The sequence below is a fragment of the Camelus dromedarius genome, chromosome 19 (genome assembly GCF_036321535.1).
Source record: "Camelus dromedarius isolate mCamDro1 chromosome 19, mCamDro1.pat, whole genome shotgun sequence".
In the NCBI taxonomy this organism is placed as follows: domain Eukaryota; kingdom Metazoa; phylum Chordata; class Mammalia; order Artiodactyla; family Camelidae; genus Camelus; species Camelus dromedarius.
The window spans coordinates 11,314,700-11,333,366 of record NC_087454.1 but is presented as its reverse complement, the minus strand read 5'-3'; the positions used below and the strand labels follow the sequence as shown (position 1 = coordinate 11,333,366).

At 38.2% G+C, this 18,667-nt stretch overlaps 1 long non-coding RNA gene across 1 annotated transcript; it reads left to right on the top strand.

The window, feature by feature from the left end:
• The first annotated feature begins 107 nt into the window (after positions 1-107).
• On the top strand, positions 108-16,656 carry LOC116147690 (uncharacterized). The gene is made up of 3 exons (XR_010376816.1): positions 108-288; positions 15,985-16,118; positions 16,502-16,656. It is a non-coding gene; the product is annotated as an uncharacterized LOC116147690 (long non-coding RNA).
• The last annotated feature ends 2,011 nt before the right edge of the window (positions 16,657-18,667 follow it).

Here is an 18,667-nt window from a genome sequence, read left to right as displayed (position 1 = left end):
AGGGCGGCGGCGCGGCGGGGGCGAGCGGCTGGGGGCGGCCGAGGGCGCGGGGCGCTCGGCTGCCGAAGTCGCCGGCAGCCTCGGAGACTTGACTTCGCTCTCTCCTCCCGCCCCCCCTGCCGGTCACGGTACAAATTCTCCGGATCGTCTGGGTTAGGCTCCGGTTCTGTAGGATGTGCAAACGGTTTCCACTCACCCGGCGGGGAGGCCAAAAATGAAAACAGAGGGTGGTCCACAAGCGAAGAACGGGGTGCGTTTAGAGGTAGATTTTCCTTCCTTACGATTTAGGTAGGTGTCTCGGGTCGGCGGTGAGAGCGTCCGGGCGCGGAGGTGGGCGGGCGGGGGGCGCGGCGGCCGGGCCCGGCGTGGAGGACTCCGCGCGGCTTCGGCTCGGGTTCTGTCGCTCCCGCCGCGGAAGCTGGAAGACAAGTGGCGAGGACGGCTCGCCACCTCTCTGCTCCCTTCCCCCGCGGGCCGGGGGTCGGCGCCCGGCTGGGGAGGGGGCGGGCCGGACGCCTGCGATTGGCCGCGGCCGCACCTGGGGCGCCGGGCGCCGCCGCCCCCCAGCTGTTGGAAACAGCTGCTTCTCTCCCCGCGCGGCGCGGCGCTGGGCGGCCGGCTCGGACTCTGGAGCCGGCGCTGGGGTAGGGCTGGGGCTGGCTGCAGGCGGCCTGGCCCTCGGCGTCGCCTGCCCTAACCCGTCAAAGTCCAAGGGACTCAGTGTGCGGCCCCAGCCGGGGCCTGGGGCGCGGGGACTGCGCCCGAGGAGGGAGCTGCGTCGCTTTCCAAAACGGCGACGCGAGCTCTTTGCGCTCCGCCACAGTGACAAGGCCGGCGACCCGGTCTGAAGAGCTGGGGGCCCGGAGGCCTGGGGGCGGTTCGCTAGCAAGCCAGTTGCCTCCGGGGCGCGGAGGACCGACGAGCTCGGCCAATGGTACCAGCGTGGGATACTCCCCGGTCCCGAGAGGGAGGGCCGCCAACCTTCCTTGACCCCAAAGAGCCAGTGCTGGGGACAACCAGCGCGGGAGAGCCAGGAGGAAGGAAAAAAAAAAAAAAAAAAAAAAAAGGTCTGACCCTCGGGTGTGCTGGGGAGAACCATTAGCTTTCATTGCTCAACGCCCAGCCAAGCTAAGCAATCGTAGACACCTGTCAGGCACCGCCTTCTATTTCAGAGGACCATAAATTAGTACTTGACCTCACAGTTACCAAATTTGTGTTTCCACCCTAACTTACTCCTCCCGAACTATTTGGAAAAATTGGTAGAGATTTCTCATCATAAATCCTCTTGTTTTTTCTCCCTAGGCAAAGAATTAATCTATCTCCTGTTTGAATTGCAGGAACGTTAGGGACTCGACCTCAACTGTTTTATCAGGAATAATTGTAAAAGGTGTAATTTTGGAAATCGACTTGTTACATAACCACTGGTTTTGACCAGCAAACCTTTAAAGCATTTGTAGAAACTGCAGACTCTAGTGCCGCCCATATATATTTATTTTTATATATCAGCTTTTTGCAACTTCTTTTTATCAAGAGTACATTCAATTAGGCTGTAAAATCATGGTCATATTTGAGGTTTGGATGAAGATATTTAATGTGAACAGAATGCTTCACCCACCACTGTTGGCACACAATTTGCTTTTAAGTCATTTCCACCCGGCCTGTCCGCTGAAGTCCACAGAATAATTGCCCCAGGCCACATTTATTCCCTTTAAAGCAGTTCAGTATGTTAACCTATTAGAGGGGCACATACTTCTGTTCCTCTTTCCAGGGCACCTTTGCAGTCAGCCCGAAAGGATGAGATATATTGCATTTGCAAAAGTTAATGGGAATGCAAATATTCTTGTACAAAATGTTAAATTCAGTTTTTCCTCCTGCTGACTTCTGCATGAGGTTGGCCTTTTGAGGTCATCAGTTTCTTTAAGTTTGAACTCCCAGTGGCAGATGTGGAGAAATAAGAAATCTAAACTTTTTTTGGAAAATACTTTTAAAATCCAATTGAAAAAAACTATTTTGCAGACCTATGAGAGCCAGAAAGTGAAGCTGTAAACAACACCCTCTCCTCATTGCTTAAGTATAAGTACAGGTTTAAGAGGAACTCTGTGTACTGGTCCTATGAAAGATGATTTTTAAAAATTAGAAAAACAAAGCAGGCCCTGAAACAGAGGAGGCGTGTTCTTTAATATTCAACATCCATTTTGCAGTGTCACTTAAGAATCACTGTACTGAGATGAGGCTCAGGAAAAACCTCTTTGTGAGGGGAAGCCACTTACAGAGAAGCCTTAAAGAGCAGAGTGACTTTGGCTGTCTCCCTTCTCTTCCTGCTTGGACAGGGAGCCCATCCAGAGGGGACGTGATAACATCAGGGAAGGAGGGTGTCAGCAGCTCAGATGCTCACTAGGTAAAGTGGTGAGATCTACAGGGGAATTCTGATCCTAGTTTGGGATACCTGTGTCGTAGAACTTGGCTTCTGGAAATAAGAGGCTTCCCTACCATAGTCCCAGAGAAAATAATGCAGCCACCCTTCCCCCACCCCCTGTAACCCCTACCTGGTGTGCTTTATTCTTTCAATCCAATAATAATTTGATAGCTTTGAGTCTTCCTTCATTTTGTACTAAATGGTGCCTGGATATGCCTGATTTTGAATTCCAGGGTAATGAAAGCATTCCTAATAATCTGGTGGTGTGTGAAAACAGAGTTTAAGAGGAATGGAGATACCTTGTTTTCCAAATCAATTTAAATAGAAGCGGTAATACATACCCAGTTCTGGGTGACAAACCATCGAGCGCCCCCCACAGGCAGGCACTGTGCTAGGGTGAGGCGTTACTGACACCGGGTTTGTTTTACATCTGCACCAAGGTGAGCGCAGTGACAACAGCCAGACCCATTCTTGGTGAATTTATGAACCTGAGCCATCAGACCGTGTAGCCTCGGGGGCATAAAATCTTTCTGAATTCAAAGTTTCAAGGTTATTAAGTACCAAATATTTCTGCATAATTACCCGCTACAAATTCAGGTTTGGAAAACAACCTTCGGGTAATCCTTCTGCTTTCTCCGCTGCTTTTGGCAGAGAAGAACACTTGTATATTCACAGAGCTGGTGCAAGATGATGTGTGCTTCTTGGGAAAGAAAGAGCCATAAAATACTTTAAAAGTTATAAATAGGTTCCAAGCTTGTCATAACCAAATTCCTACATACGGGCGGCCTGGAATCCTGGGTTCCTACTCCATGGCAAGATCGATATTACTTTATTACTTACAATCAATTATTGTCCACTTTGTCCAAAATCTTTATCAGCCTATTAAAGGCCAAAACCAAATGTACAAGTTTCACATTCATTTATTTAATTTCTTCCCCCCATCGCCACCCTCTTCCTCTTAAATTAATCACGGAAATCAACTCTAGGCCCAAGGCTTATCAAGGATGTTGAGAAAAGATATATCAGGAAGGGAGGACAGTACCACCCCGATTCCAGAGGTGCCTGCTCTGCTCCAGAGATAGTGTGGCTCTGGACAGTAAGTCCCCTCCAGGTAGGGTTGGCCTCTTAGATGTTGCGGGATGTCCTGCAGGTCCATTAAGTCCTCCTCAGGGTTCTACACATATGAACACTGAAGAAATATTTACTGAAGAAAAAAGAGAATTGCTCACTTAAAGATGTCTACTTGTAAGCTTGATGAGAGAAAATACATTTTTAGAACTAACCCCTTGTAAAGTATTTATTTATTTATTTATTTTTTTTAATTTGGAAAACAAAAGTATGGCTTCCATGAAGTCTTTTGTTTTGGTTGTTTGGAAACATTTGCTTTCTCGTGAGAGTCTGTGTGAGCATTCTGATATAAAACCAACAGGTTTTCTGCCCTTTGGAGAAGTCCCATGATCAGATGTATTTCTGTTTCTCTGGGTGGGTTGGTAATTTTCTCCTAGTAACAGATAACAAATGTGTGTAATAGGTTATGCTGCTATTTTAGTGTGCAGAAGAGTTGGCAGTCAGAAAGCTAGTCAGTTCAGCTCAGATCCACCTCTGGCAGAATTCTATTCATGCTGCATTAAACTACATCTAAGCTGGTAAGTAAAACGAAATGGAAATTTGTAACTGTTATTTAATCATGAAAATCATAATGCCTCTTTTACATCAAACATCCAGAAAATAGCAGAATAGGGTCACTTTGGAGGATGAGGGGAGTGAAACGGAAAGAGAGGGAGGGACAAGAAAGCTCACTGCCAACCTCGCCCTTCTGACAGTTTCCGTTCTGCCCTGTAGAAGTGGCTTAAGGGTACTCATACTTTAAATTCTGTTATATAAATCTGAAGGGGAAGGAAGAGAATGCAAATATTTTCAACCCACTATGTGTTTCTTTGCATTTTGAATTCAGGGTGTACTTTGGTTTCAAGTCTTTAAACAGTGAGCCTTGGTGCTGCCAAGTTATTTTAAGGAGCTGATGGTCTCTCCAAATGTATTGAATGACTTTCTCCTGATGACAGATTCATTCTAATGATGTTGCTGGGAGGCAGAGGACACAGTGTGGTGGAAATAACCCTGGATCCCAAGACAGGAGACCGAGGGCCCGGTCCAAGCAGTCTTAACCAGCTCCAAAGCCTTGTTTCATTTACTCCATTAAAAAGTACGAGTGGGGTTAGAAGAACTTAGGACTGTCCTCTCTGAACAGGCCCACCATAGCCTGGAGGATGCTGGTCTGACCCTTTATTGACAGATGGTTAGAAGTCACCATGGATTTCTGAGACAGCCCAATGTTGGCACTCAAGTGTTATTTAGTTACTTTTTTAATGTAAGCTACTTGAGATTATTTCGTAAGATTGATATTTTCTCTACTAACAAAGGAAAGGCATCTTTATGACAGAAAATTAGGACAAAGCATAAAGACGTACAAAGAAGAAAATCAAGATTACCCACAGTTCTACTCAGAATAACGTAATATTTTTGAGTATCTAATATTGAGTGTTTCTTGCGCATAAATATTCACTTGTAAGTGTACAAACGAGTCATCCTCTGCACTGTTTTACTATCAGCTTTTTTCACCTAGTGAATATTTTTTCCTTGTCATTAGTTGCTACAGTTCATTTTCAATGCCTAAAGAGCATTTTGTCATGTCAGTGCCCCCAGATTGATTTAAGCAATCCTCTTTTGTTGGGCTTTTTTATTGTTTCCAATTATTCCCTATTATGAACAACTCTGAAATTAATTAATTAATTAATTAAATCCTTATAGATAAATCTTGTTACATATTCTTGATTACTTCCGAAGGCTGGTTCCATAAGGGACTTTGCTTTGTCCATGGCTGAACCCCCTGACTCCTAGAACAAGACTAAAGAAGTGCTTAAATATTTGTTGAATGAATGAATAAATTCTTACGATTTATTAGGTTGAAGGCTATGCCCGTATTTAGATCTTTTGATATATATTGCCAAGTTGCCCTTCAAAAAGTAGTAGAGATTTTACTTCTACCAGGAACATATTAATGTCAGGTTTCCAGAATCCTCATTGACATTGCTGTATAAGATGGAATAATTTTGTTCGCAAGTAAGAAAAATCTTAACTCACGTTGACTCAAGTAATAAAAAAGGAACTTTTTGTCCCTATAGTTGAGAAGTCCAGAGGCAGGGCAGGCTTCAGGTGTGCTTTGACCCCAAGGATCATGTTGTCACCAAGACTGTGACAGCACTGACTAAGAAACTCCTGCCTTCGCCCTCCTCTGCTGGTTGGCTTTGCTTTTTAGCCGATGCTTTCAAGGTAGCAAGTTCACTGCCAGCAGCCACCAGGGCCATGAGCCTCCTTGGTCACATGAAGGGGAAAACAGGACTTCTTTTTGCCCGATTATCAGACCAAAGTCCAATCTTCCTTTCGGTTGTGTCATCTTAGATTGCAAGCTCGCCTTTGAACCAATCTTAGAGGCCAAGGAATGTGATTTGCTGATTTTCTTGGGTTAGGGTTCCATTCTGTTTTCCCATCATGGGGCACACCCCTAAGGCACAAGGATAGATGACATTGATTTGCTCAGACCCATGATGGCCCAGAACTAAGGAGCCCTGCTGAACCCCATGGTTGTGAGATTCTGGGTTCTTTTGGGAAGAAGAAATAATAGAGTAAATGCTTTGGAAACAATAGCAACACTGAATATTAGCATTTAATTTTGAAAATATATGCATTTTCTGAGATAAAAATATTTTCTTGTCACTTAATTTTTTTCTATGTGTCTGTAGACCATTTGTTTTTGAGAACTATCTTTTTTTTTTAAATAGGGTTTTTGTCTTTTTTCCTTCAATTTTTAAGAACACAAAGAGCTGTTCTGACAGACCCATTCCATGTAATTCAGATCGTCCAGTCCAATCCCTCATTCTGGAGTTAAGGCAGCTGAGGTCTAGAAGGAAATGGCTTCCAAAAGTTCACATATTTAGCAAAGGACTCAATGGGGATTCAGATGAACTCTATTTTACCTTTGAGAAAAATTTGTCAAATTAAGAAATAACTTAGGTATACTCAGTTGCTCAAATCTAAACATACACATTATGTACCACATGTAACCATGACCTAGATCAAGATGCAGAACATTTTTATCAACTCAAGAGTTTCCCATCCCTTTCCCAATCAGTGACCACCCCCTTACACACACACACACACAATAATAACTACAATTCTTACTTCTATTACTAAGGTTTAGCTTTGCTTATTCTGGAATTTCACAAAAATGAAAATATAGGGTATTTATTTAGTCTTTTGTGATTGACTTCTTTTACTCAATTCACAGTCACATTTGGAGATGTTAACACTTCTTTCTCAGTAATTAAAGGAAGCAAGATTAAGCTTGCAAGAACTTAGAAGTGGAAAGTTAGCATGATGAGCTACAGCCTCCACAGCTCCAGAGGGTCTCAGGGTACATCAAATCCTCATCTTCACCTTCTACACTGGTCTAGATTCCACTCAGTCCCAGCTATCATGCTGCCATCTTGGTGGTTTGCTTAGAGCTCTCCAGAGAAATAGAACCAATAGGATACGTAAAAAATTATATACATATGGAGAGAGAGAAAGAGAGATTGACATTTAAGGAACTGGCTGGTGCAAGTTTGAAATCTGTAGGGCAGGCCAGCAGGCTGGAAACTCAGGCAGGACTTCTGGCTTACCGTGTTGAAGCAGAATTCCTTCTTCTCCAGGAAACCTCGGGTTTTGCTCTTAAAACTTTTCAACTGATTGGAGGAGGTCCTCTCATATTATTGAGAATAATCTCCTTTACTTAAAGTCAACTGATTGTAAATGTTTAAGCACATCAACAAAATATCTTCACAGCAACATTGAGACCATTGAGCTTAGACAAGTTGACACATAAAATTAACCATCACAATGTATGATCAAAGCCTTCACCCCTAGGGGTTGAGCCCCCATCACCATGCCCCTCTCATGATGTGGCTGCTGCACTTGTCCATCTGTTGTCAAAATAGGGCAGGGGAGAATCAAGAGGAATCCAGATGGATCACGCGAGTACAAAACTTACTGCCTCTGTATTACAAAGCAGCTTTTTTCCCCTCCTGATGGCTGTGGTCAGTTACCCATGTCAGGAGGGTTACTCCTCTTCTTGTCTGCTCGTCCCTGGACATAAGGAGTCTGAAGTGCCCAGGTGGCAGCTGTGGCTTGTATAGTTCTATGTGACTTGTATAGTTCTATGTGACCTGTATTTCCTGGCTTAGGAGTTGTTTTTTTGGAAGCAGGACCTCTGTACTCACAGAGCTGAGAGTTACAGGGGCAGGAAGCACAGACTTGCCAGAGAGTCTCTGGGGGGTGATGGTAAGCAGGGCTACTCTTTTTTTTTTTTTTTAATATTGTTGTTGTACAATGTTATGTTAGTTTCTGGTGTACAGCATAGTGATTCAGTTATACATTTATGTATTTTTCATTATAGGTTATTACAAGCTATTGAATATAGTTCCCTGTGCTATACAGTAGGTCCTTGTTGCTTATCTACTTTGTATATAGTAGTTTGTATCAGCTAATCCCAAACTCTTCATTTATCCTTCCCCTACTTTTCCCTTTGGTAACCGTAAGTTTGTTTTCTATCTTTCTGGCTCGTGTGGGGTGATACCTCATTGTAGTTTTGATTTGCAATTAATTGATAATTATCTGATAATTATCAATATTGACCATCTGTGTTTCTTCATTGGAGAAATGTCTGTTTAGGTCTTTGCTCACTTTTTGATTGGGTTGATTTTTGTTGTTGTTATTGAGTTGTATGTGCTGTTTGTATATTCTGGAATTTAAACCCTTGTCAGTCACATCATTTGCAAATATTTTTTTTCCAGTGTGTAGGTTATCTTTTTGTTTTGTTTATGGTTTCCTTTGCTGTGCAAAAGCATGTAAGTTTAATTAGGTCCTACTTGTTTATTTTTGCATTTATTTCTATTGCTTTGGTAAACTGCCCTAGGAAAACATTGCTAAGATTTATGTCAGAAAATGTTTTGCCTATGTTCTCTTCTAAGGTGTTTATGGTGTCCTGTCTTATGTTTGCATCTTCAAGCCATTTTGAGTTTATTTTTGTGTATGGTGTGAGGGCGTGTTCTAACTTCATTGATTTACACGCAGCTGTCCAGCTTTCCCAGCATCACTTGCTGAAGAGACTGTCTTTTCTCTATTGTATATACTTGCTTCCTTTGTGGAAGATCAATTGACCACAGATGTGTAGGAAGAAATATCTTCTTCATGCTAAATTTTTGCCTTAGCCAAAAGACAAAACAATGATCAATTTTAATGATCAGATTTTGAAATACAGAAGCAATAAAAAAAAAGTCAGGGGTCCCTCAAAGTCAGCTTCCACATCTGCATCCTTATCCATCAATTTCTGGGCAACTTGTATAAAATTGTTTAAACTATCTCAGTGTTTAGCCTAGAACATATTTGTATTAATGACAGTGCTCAAAAGCAGTGTAAATGAACTAAAATCAACATAAAGAGATAAAATTACAATACAAATATGTCTTTCAAGAGATCCGTTAGCTTAAAGTGTAAATCTTCACTGCCTCAGAATTCTTTCTCCTTTCTTCATAGATACGTAGATTTGTTTTCTGCAAATGTGGCTCTTGACCTCTAAGCACAGAAGTTTTATGCTCTCTGTTATAAGAACTTGCAACCTTTGCTTCGGTGGACATATGTGAGTTTTTAATAAGAACATGGGAAGGAGGAACCAGAAGGGTTGAGCAAAGCCACACACATCCTCCTGTTCTGTCTACACGGGACAGGGAAGGGACAGGAAAGTGGGGATATATCTGTTTCTAGACATGTGTTTTTGTTTTTGTTTTTGTTTTTGTTTTTCCAGAGGAACACAGTGCTTTACAATGGCTTGGCTTTCTCTTTCTAGGTGAAACTTTCTGGGCCTGGAAACATCATTTCAGATGTTTTCTCTGACATCTGAATATTGATCTTTCCTCATCCAGCAATATTTCTGCATAATCACTGGTCTAAGTCCTCGTTGTGAGAGGCAACTCCAGACATTTGGAGCCTAGAAGGGAGAAATGGAAGAGACGGCGTAGCAACCAGGAGATGGAGTGCAGGAGTGTCAATTAAGGAAGGCATGAAGTCTGTCTATATGCTCGTACCAGGCTCTGCCCCAGAGACCAGTGCCAGTGAACTTGCTAAAAAACACAGCGAAGAGTCAAACACAATGAGGATTTCTGTCACATTCCGGCAGTGATTCTGAGGGGATCTTGTGCAAATAAACCTTTCTGTACTATGTTTTAAATCACAAACAGTGAAAATAAAGATAAAAATTAATATGTATGTGTATATGTATAATTATGGTTAAGATATCTCTGTTTACAAAGCAAAGCAATTCATCTAATTATACCCACAAGAACAAATGGAACAGCCCAAACAATTTATAAAAATAATTTATTTTGGCTTATCTATTCTGTTTCTATTTATATCACCCTGCATGAAAGTACTCAGCCCCATTTGTATATGGAACTATGTCATTTTCAACTTGTACTGATAATCTATCTCAATATAGGATATCACAATTAAAGCAGTTTTCTTTGAACTTAAAAGGACAATTCAAAAGATAAGTCATTGATGTAAAAGTTCCTTAAGGAACTCACTGCACAGTTGGTTATTTTTCGAATCCTAGGAAGATGTTTATAAAATATTTTCCCTCATAGTTTTAAAAACAGATTTTTTTTCTAATCATATTTTTCTTCCAGTTTCAACCTACCTTTTCTTTTTCTTGCATACTTATGGGTGAAAAGCTGTCACTATTTTTTTCTTAGAAAAAAAGAGCAACAAGTAACTTTACATGAAAAAAGCAAACCAACTTTTTATTAGGATGCCTTGTACTTTATAATAAATATAGTACTATGTATCACAATAAATTAGCCTAGATCCAAATAGTGTGTGTGTATATATATATACACACATATATATATACATATATATAGGCATTAAATATTTACCTTTTCTTGAAAATATGCTTCTTAATGTGTGTGTGTGTATATATATATACACACACATATACATATATTTTTTTCCCCTGTTATATTAGGTGTCATTACCTTAGCCATGTTGGTAAGTTTGGGAAGAATAAAATATTTATGATAGGCAAATATTGCAGGGTTGGAGATTTTTTTTTTTAATGTTAGAAAACCAAAATCCACCTCTGTTTTCCTGAAACTATCCTGGATACTCTCTATCACAAAGCTCTCTAAATACCAAAATACATTAGTTAAAGATTTCCAGAATTCTCTTCAAATCCTTGATCCATAGACAAGATAGGTTAAAAAGATGAATTGCTCTATTTTATTTCTTACTGGTGTAAGGCAGAGAAGAACTTTTCTGAAAAGTGATTGGTGTGTATGATGTAAAGCCGGATCCTAAATTCTCTGCCACTTTTTTATTAATATTAATTAGGCTATCCCTGAGAAAGCCCACAAGTTGGTCTTACTAGACAAAGACTTCAAATCAGGAATTATAAATACATATAAAGAACTAAAAGAAGTCATACCTTAAAAAATAATAAAGGAAAATGCTAGAATGATGTGTCACCAAATAGAGATTATCAATAAAAAGATAGAAATTATTAAAAAGCATCAATTAGAAATCCTGGGTTTGAAAAGTACAGCTGAAATGAAAATTTTTCTAGGGCTCAACAGCAGATCTGAGCTGTCAGAAGAAAGAATCAGTGAACTTGGGGACAGAATTGAGATTATCCAGTCTGGGAAACTGAGAAAGAATAGTGAAATGAGAAAAATGAACATAGACTCAGAGACCTGTGGACATCACAAGTGTATAAATAAATTTGTAATGGGAGTCCCAGAAGGAAGAGAGAAAGAAAAGAACAGAAAGAATATTTAAAAAAAATAATGGTTGAAACTTCCCAAATTTGATGAAAAATATTAATCTACACATCACAGTAGCTCAGTAAAGTCCAAGTAGGAAAACTCAATGAGACCCACACCTACACACATTTTATAGTCAAATTGTCAAAAGCCAAAACCAATTGCAGTACAGAACAAATACAATACAAAATCAATTGTGTCTCTGTGCACTTGCAATGAACAATCCAAAAATAAAATTAAGAAAACAGTTCCATTTTTAGTAGTATCAAAAATAAAATACTCATGAATACATTTAACAAAACAAAAGCAAGAGTTGTAAATTGAAAACTACAAAGCATCATTGAAGGAAATTAGAGGAGATTTACTAAATGGGAAGACATCCTATGTTCATGAATTAGAAGACTTAACATTAAAATTGCAACTTTTCAAACCAATCTTAAAGATTCAATGCATCACTTTCAAAATCCCAGATACTTTTCTTTGCAGAAATTGGCAAACTGATTCTAAAATTCACATAGAATTACAAAAGACTCAGAATAGCCAAAACAATCTTGAAAAAGAAAACAAATTATGAGGGCTCAGAATTCCTGATTTCAAAACTTAGGACAATACTGTAGTAATCAAGACAGGGTGGTGCTGGCATAAAGTGAGATATATAGATCCATAGAATAAAAAAACCGGAGTCCAGAAGTAAGACCATACATTTATAGTCAACTGATTTTTGACAAGTGTGCCAAAAAATTTTGTGGGAAACTAAATGGGAAAAGAAATCTTTTCAACAAAAGTGCTGAGAAAGTTATATATCCACATGCAAAAACAAAAGTTGGATTTTAATCTCATACATATGCAAAAATTAATTGAAATTTGATCAGAGCCCTAAGTATAGAGGTAAAAATATGAAACTCTTAGAAGAAAACTAGAAGTAAATCTTCATAATCTTGCATTAGGCTGTAGTAGATCAATCTCAGTCCACAAACTCTGGTGTACAAGAAATGTAACTTAAAGTAGAGCATACATGTTAAGGTCACAGATGGTGCTGCCAGACTGCCTGGGTTCCAGCCCTACCTCTGTGTCTTACTGGCTGAGATTAAAACATTTGTTAATAATTCTTAAATATTACCCTGCTACAAAGAAGATCCAAAATACAAATGCCAAAAATATTTTGAGCATTGGTAGCATTACTGGGATAAGTGAATAGCTTATTAAGGTGATTACTGTGTTTATTTATTATCACATGTAACTTCTAGTATGTTTGTAAAAATAGTCTCTTTACTTTCTGGCCATAGTTTTATGTAGAATCACAGACTTTTAGAGATGGAGTGGAATTTACAAACGTTATTATAAAGGTGAAACATCTGACACTGGTGTGATGTGACCTGACATCTTTTTAAAGATCACTCTGGAGGGTGTAGCATGATAAGTATAAAAGCAGGGAGGCTATTAGGAGGTGATCGTAATTATCAAGGTGAGAGATGAAGGGATGATGGTGGTGGCAGGAGAAGTGGGGGGAAATGGTGAAATTCCAGAGAAAGACTGAAAATTGAACCAATGAGATTTCCTAAAGATTGACCATGAGAGGCAGCAGGAAAAAGGACTTATGGGTGATAGCAAAGATTTTACCCTAAGCACATGCCGTGGAAAGTCCTGACCTTCAGGTTGGGGGTATTTTAAGGAGCTGTGCATTGAAAGCTCTAAGGACTGATTGTGATTACCTTGAAGTGTCATTTAAATAATACATTAACGTACATCTATGGACACAAATTAGAGCATGACCTACTGCTTCTTTGGGGAAATGAAAGACAACCAAAGACTGTCGTGTACTCTGAGTAGATCTTTATGGAGATATTTTATTTTATTCTACCTGTCAGGATAAAGAGTGCAGCAGACAGCTTTCCAGCTTACCAAATGTTACCAAGCCCTGAATGCTTCAGCCCCGACGCAATTATATCCTTTTTATTTATTGATAAACACCATATGCCTGTCATGTCAGAGATCAGAGAATGTCAAGGAGTCATTCATTAGACTTTACTACAAAGCCGCCCTCATTATTCTCCACTTCGTCCATTCTTGCTAAGCCTTCCCGTCTAAGGAACTCTGTCTCTAGGGAACTCACAACAGGGTATTCAACTCACAGCGTGTTTTGATAGTTGAGCCAATGGTGGTGTCACTAATCTGCAACTCCGTTCTTTCAATTACTTGCCCTGATGTAGAGGAGCCATGATTCAGGCGATTTAATATGAGAGAGAAAGAAAGAGAGGATAATAAAAATTATTTATAATTAATTTGGAAATATACAAATTGCCCTTGAAACACGTCACTCTTCTTAGTTATAGTTTACGCAGACTAAATTTAAAGTTGATTAGCATCCTCTGAGCTTACATGAGCTAGAGAGGAGGAAGTCCTGTTTAGTATGACAGATGGCAGGGTGATACTGTTTTGGGATTAAAAAGAAAATACATCGTAGCATTTCCATTAAAAAGGGGCTCTCTGCTTTTGGAATAAACTTACAGGAATGCATGAGATGATAATGGTGGTGATAATCATAAGAAAAATAGAACAATAATAATAACTAATAACATACTGAGCTTTTAATACGTGCCACATACTGCTCTAGGCACTCCACTTCTATTAATCCTCTTAATCCTCATATGAGGTCTGTATTATTATTAATCATATTTTATATATAAGGAAATTTATGTTCAGAGAACATAAGTAACTTGCTCATGGTCATATGGCCAATATGTAGCAGAGCAGGGATTTGAATCCAGATGGTCTGATTTCACATTTTTTACTTCTATATGATATTAGATCATATGCAAATATCAACAGCAAAGGCTCTACAGGAATAGTTCCAACATTCAGGATTAAGGGGTACCCTTGAGGGTGGGAGGGAAACAATGTGAACTACTAGTAGAAAATTATGGACTACACAAAGAAATAAACCACTCTGAGCATGAGTCAGCAGATAAAAGTAGTACACCAGGTATTAGACATGAGGTAACTGGGAAAATGCTGTAAGTATATTTCAAATTATTACAGAGACCAAAAAAAAAAAAAAAAAAAAAAAAAGAACAAAGACTGTATTGCAAGATAGGATACTGTGAGTTAAAAGAGTGGATATATAAAAGAACCAAATAGAACTTAGGAAATGAAAAAAATTAAATAAAAACTCAATAGATAAATAAACAAGAGATCTGATACAGATGAGTGGAGAAGTAATGTTCCAGTGGATAGAGCTGAGGAATTTATCCAAAGAAAACAAGATAGGGGAGGAGGGAGGAATTATTATAAAGAGATAGAAAATGAGAGGTTAAGAAACATAGAAGACTAGTTCAGAGGGCCCAACATATGCCTAACAGGGGTTCCAAACTGAAGAAACAATATTTAAAGAGATAATAGACGGCTGTTTTCTCAAATCAAAGCAAAACATGCACATGCAAACCAAATTATGAACAGAATAAATAAAAATAAATCCACACCTAAACACATTGGAGTAAAACCACAGCTCTCCAAAGAAAAATAGAAAAGTTTGAAAATGGACAGATAAAAAAGATATGTAATGAAATGTTATAGTGGGACTCCCTCTGTCTCAATTTCTACATAGACTACTTAAGATCAATAACAAAATAATAAGGATCAAATACTGTCTCCCTATGCAGGAAGTGGGAAGGGAGTAGTGAGTAAAACTATTGATTTTCCCTCTTCATCTTGATGTCGGCCATTTAGAAACACTTCCTCTGTAGCCTAGAATGTTGATTTTTTTGCAGATCTCAATGTGTGTTTGCAATGAATATGTGTTGTCTTTTTGATGAATTCAGTGATTTTTTTTGTGGACGTATTTCTAATAAGTAGGAATGCATTTACCTAGGAGTCATAAGGTATACATACGTTCAGATTTAGTGGGAACTGCCAAGGAGTTTTCCAAAGTGGCTGCATCAATTAACACTCCTACCAACAATGAATGAGAGTTCCAGTAGCTCCACATCCTTAGCAACACTGTTATAATTAGTCCTTTAAAAATATTATCCGTATTGGTAGGTGGAGAGTGGTAGCTCTTTATGGCATTTTCTGCTTACTAATGAGGTTAGTCTTTAAAAAATTTATTTACTGGCCACTGGATATTGTCTTTTGCAAAATCTTCTGTCCACTTTTACCTTATTTTTTATTGGGTTAACTTTTTCTTACTGATGCATAGGAGTACATATCGATTACATATTGGTGCATAATAAATTTCCCCAAAACTTACTAGCTTAAAACAACATTTATTTTCTCAGTTTATGTGGATCAAGAATCTGGGTGCCATTTAGTTGGGTGCCTCTAGTGAATGATCTTCCACAAGGTTGTAGTAGAGCTGTTGGCCAGGGCTGGTTGGCCAGGGCTGCAATCATCTCAAAACTCAATTTATGTTGGAAAGTCTGCTTTCAAGCTCGCTCATGTGACTGTCGGCAGATTTCAGTTCTTCATGGGTGTTGGACTGATAGCTTTGGTGTCTCACCACATCACATGAGCTTCTCTATAGGATTGCTTGTAATATGGCAGCTGGCTTCTCTTAGAGTGAGTGAACAAACAAATGAGAGAGAGAAAACCTCAATGGAAGCCATTCTTTGTATAACCTAATTGCAGAAATGACATCCATTACTTCTGTTTTCTATTTGTCAGGAGTGAGCAGTAAGACTAGCCACTGTCAAGGACAAGGGATCACCCAAGGCTATACATACAAGAAGTCAGGGATTACTGGGAGCCATCTTGGAAATTGCCGACCTCTGGTAGCCAGTGGGTTGTTCTCTAGATCTGTGAGTCTGTTTCCTTTTTGTTATAGTCACTAGTTTGTTTTGTTTTTTTTTTTTAATTTCCACATATAAGTGATATCATACAGTATTTGTCTTTCTCTGAGTTACTTAACTTAGCATAATACCCTCCAAGTTCATTCATGTTGTTGCAAATGGCAAAACTTTATTCTTTTTAATGGTTGAGTAGTATTCTATCGTGTGTGTGTGTGTGTGTGTGTGTGTGTGTGTGTGTGTGTGTGTGTGTGTACACCACATCTTCTTTATCCATTTCATCTGTTGATGAACACTTAGATTGCTTCCACATCTTGGCTATTGTAAATAATGCTGCTATGAACATTGGGGTACATTTACCTTTTTGAATTAGTGTTTTTTGTTTTTTTTTTCAGACATGTACCCAGGAGTGGAATTGCTGGATCATATAGTTTTTTGAGAAACCTCATACTGTTTTGTACAGTGGCTGCACCAATTTACACTCCCACCAGCAGTGTACGAGGGTTCCTTTTTTAGAGAAAGGTTTTTTTGTTTGTTGTTTTTGTTTTGTTTTTTAAAGTATCATGGGTGAGTATTGAATGTTACTAAATTTTATCAAAAATTTTTTCTGCATCTATCAAGATTATATAATTTTAATCATTTTCTTTCTGTTAATGTGAATTATATTGATGGATTTTCAAGTTTTAAACAATCTTGCATTTTTAGAATAGAAATTTGTTGTTTAATTTCCAAATATTTGAGAATTTTTAAATTATATTTTTATTATTAATTCCTAGTTTAATTCTACTTTGGTCAGAAAACATATCCTGAATAATTAAAATCTCTGAGTTTTGTTGAGATCTGCTTTGTGGACCAGCATATGGCTAATTTTCATAGATGTTCCTTATACATTTGCACATGTGTTCTGTTGTTGGGTGTAGTGTCCTATATATACCAAATAATTCAAGTGTGTTAACTATGTTGTTCAGCTTTTTTTTATAGCCTTACCAATATTTTTCCTGCTTGATCTTTTATTTACTGAGGGAGATGGGTACATTCTTTCATTATGATTGTGAATTTGTCTATTTTTCCTTTATTTCAGTCAAACTTTTCTTTATATATTCTGGTACCATGTTATTAAGTGCATAGAAATTTACAACTGTTATATATCTTTGTCCCTTTTATTCCAATTAATATTTCTTACCCTAAAGACTACTTTGCCAGCTATTAATATAACTATATCATCTTTTTATTTTTATTTATACAGTATCTTTTTCCCCCATCTTTTACACTCAACTTTTCTTTGTTCTTATATTTAGAGTGTTTCTCTTATAAGTAGGTTATAGTTAGAGTTCACTTATTTTAGTCCAGTTTTAAAGCATTTTTGAGTAACTAGTCTGTTTACATTTAATGTGATCACAAATATAGATTATTTGGGTTTATAGTTACCATTTTATTATTTGTTTTCAATTTGTCCTATATCTTTTTCATGGTCCCTATTCTCTCCTTTCTTTTATTCTCCTGAACTATGTCCCACCACCCATTTATATATGAGCATACCTTGGAGATATTGCAGGTTTGATTCCAGGTCACTGCAACAAGGCAAATATTGCGATAGTTTGGTTTCCCAGTGCATGTAAAAGTTATATTACACTATGCTGTAGTATTAAGTATGCATTTGCTTTATGTCTAAAAAACAATGTACATCTCTTAATTTAAAAATATTTTATTGCTAAAAAATGTTAACCATCATCTGACAATGCAGAGTTGCCACAAAACTTCAACTTGTAAAAAATGCAGTATCTGCAAAGCACAATAAAGTAAAGAAAAATAAAATGATGTATGCCTACACTACTAATATAAAGTAGTATTTTTACATTGTCTAGTATTTATAGGCAATAATAGGACTTTAAAGCACTTTAACTCCATTTATCCCTTCTGCCTTTTGAGTTATTATTGTCATATGTTTTAATTTTGCATATATTTGAGCCCTATAAAACCTTATTACTGTTGTTTTGGACAGTCAATATTCACATAGATTTCCCAACTTTTGTTTGTGCTTCATTTCTACCCACATTTATGTTATCCATATGGGATCATTTTCCTTCCACCTGAAGAATTTTCTTCTGTATTTCTCTGATTAAGGGCTTACTGGTAACAAATTCTCTCCATTTGCATTTACCTGTTAAAGTCTTTATTTTGGCTTTTAATTTTGAAAAAATTTTTTTCAGATGTGAAACTTTGTGTTGGCAGTTATTTTTTCATTATTTGAAAAATGTCATTCTATTGTCTTCAGGTTTCCAACATTTCTGATGTTTCTCAATATTCTTTTTGAGGTTAATATTTTTCTTTTCTCTCTGAGAACAAACAGAGAATATGAGCAAAAAAATCTGTTTGAAGACATAAGATAGTTACTAAGGCATTAAGGAATTATGGGGACAAATCTGGGGGAGGGGAAGGAAGCTTAGAGAGCTAGGCTCAGTATTTGTGACTGCTTTATCTTGGATGCAGCTGTTAGTTTCAGAAAAGGCAGCTGAGAATCTAAAACCTCTCCATTGACACATAAATCTGGGAGGACAAAA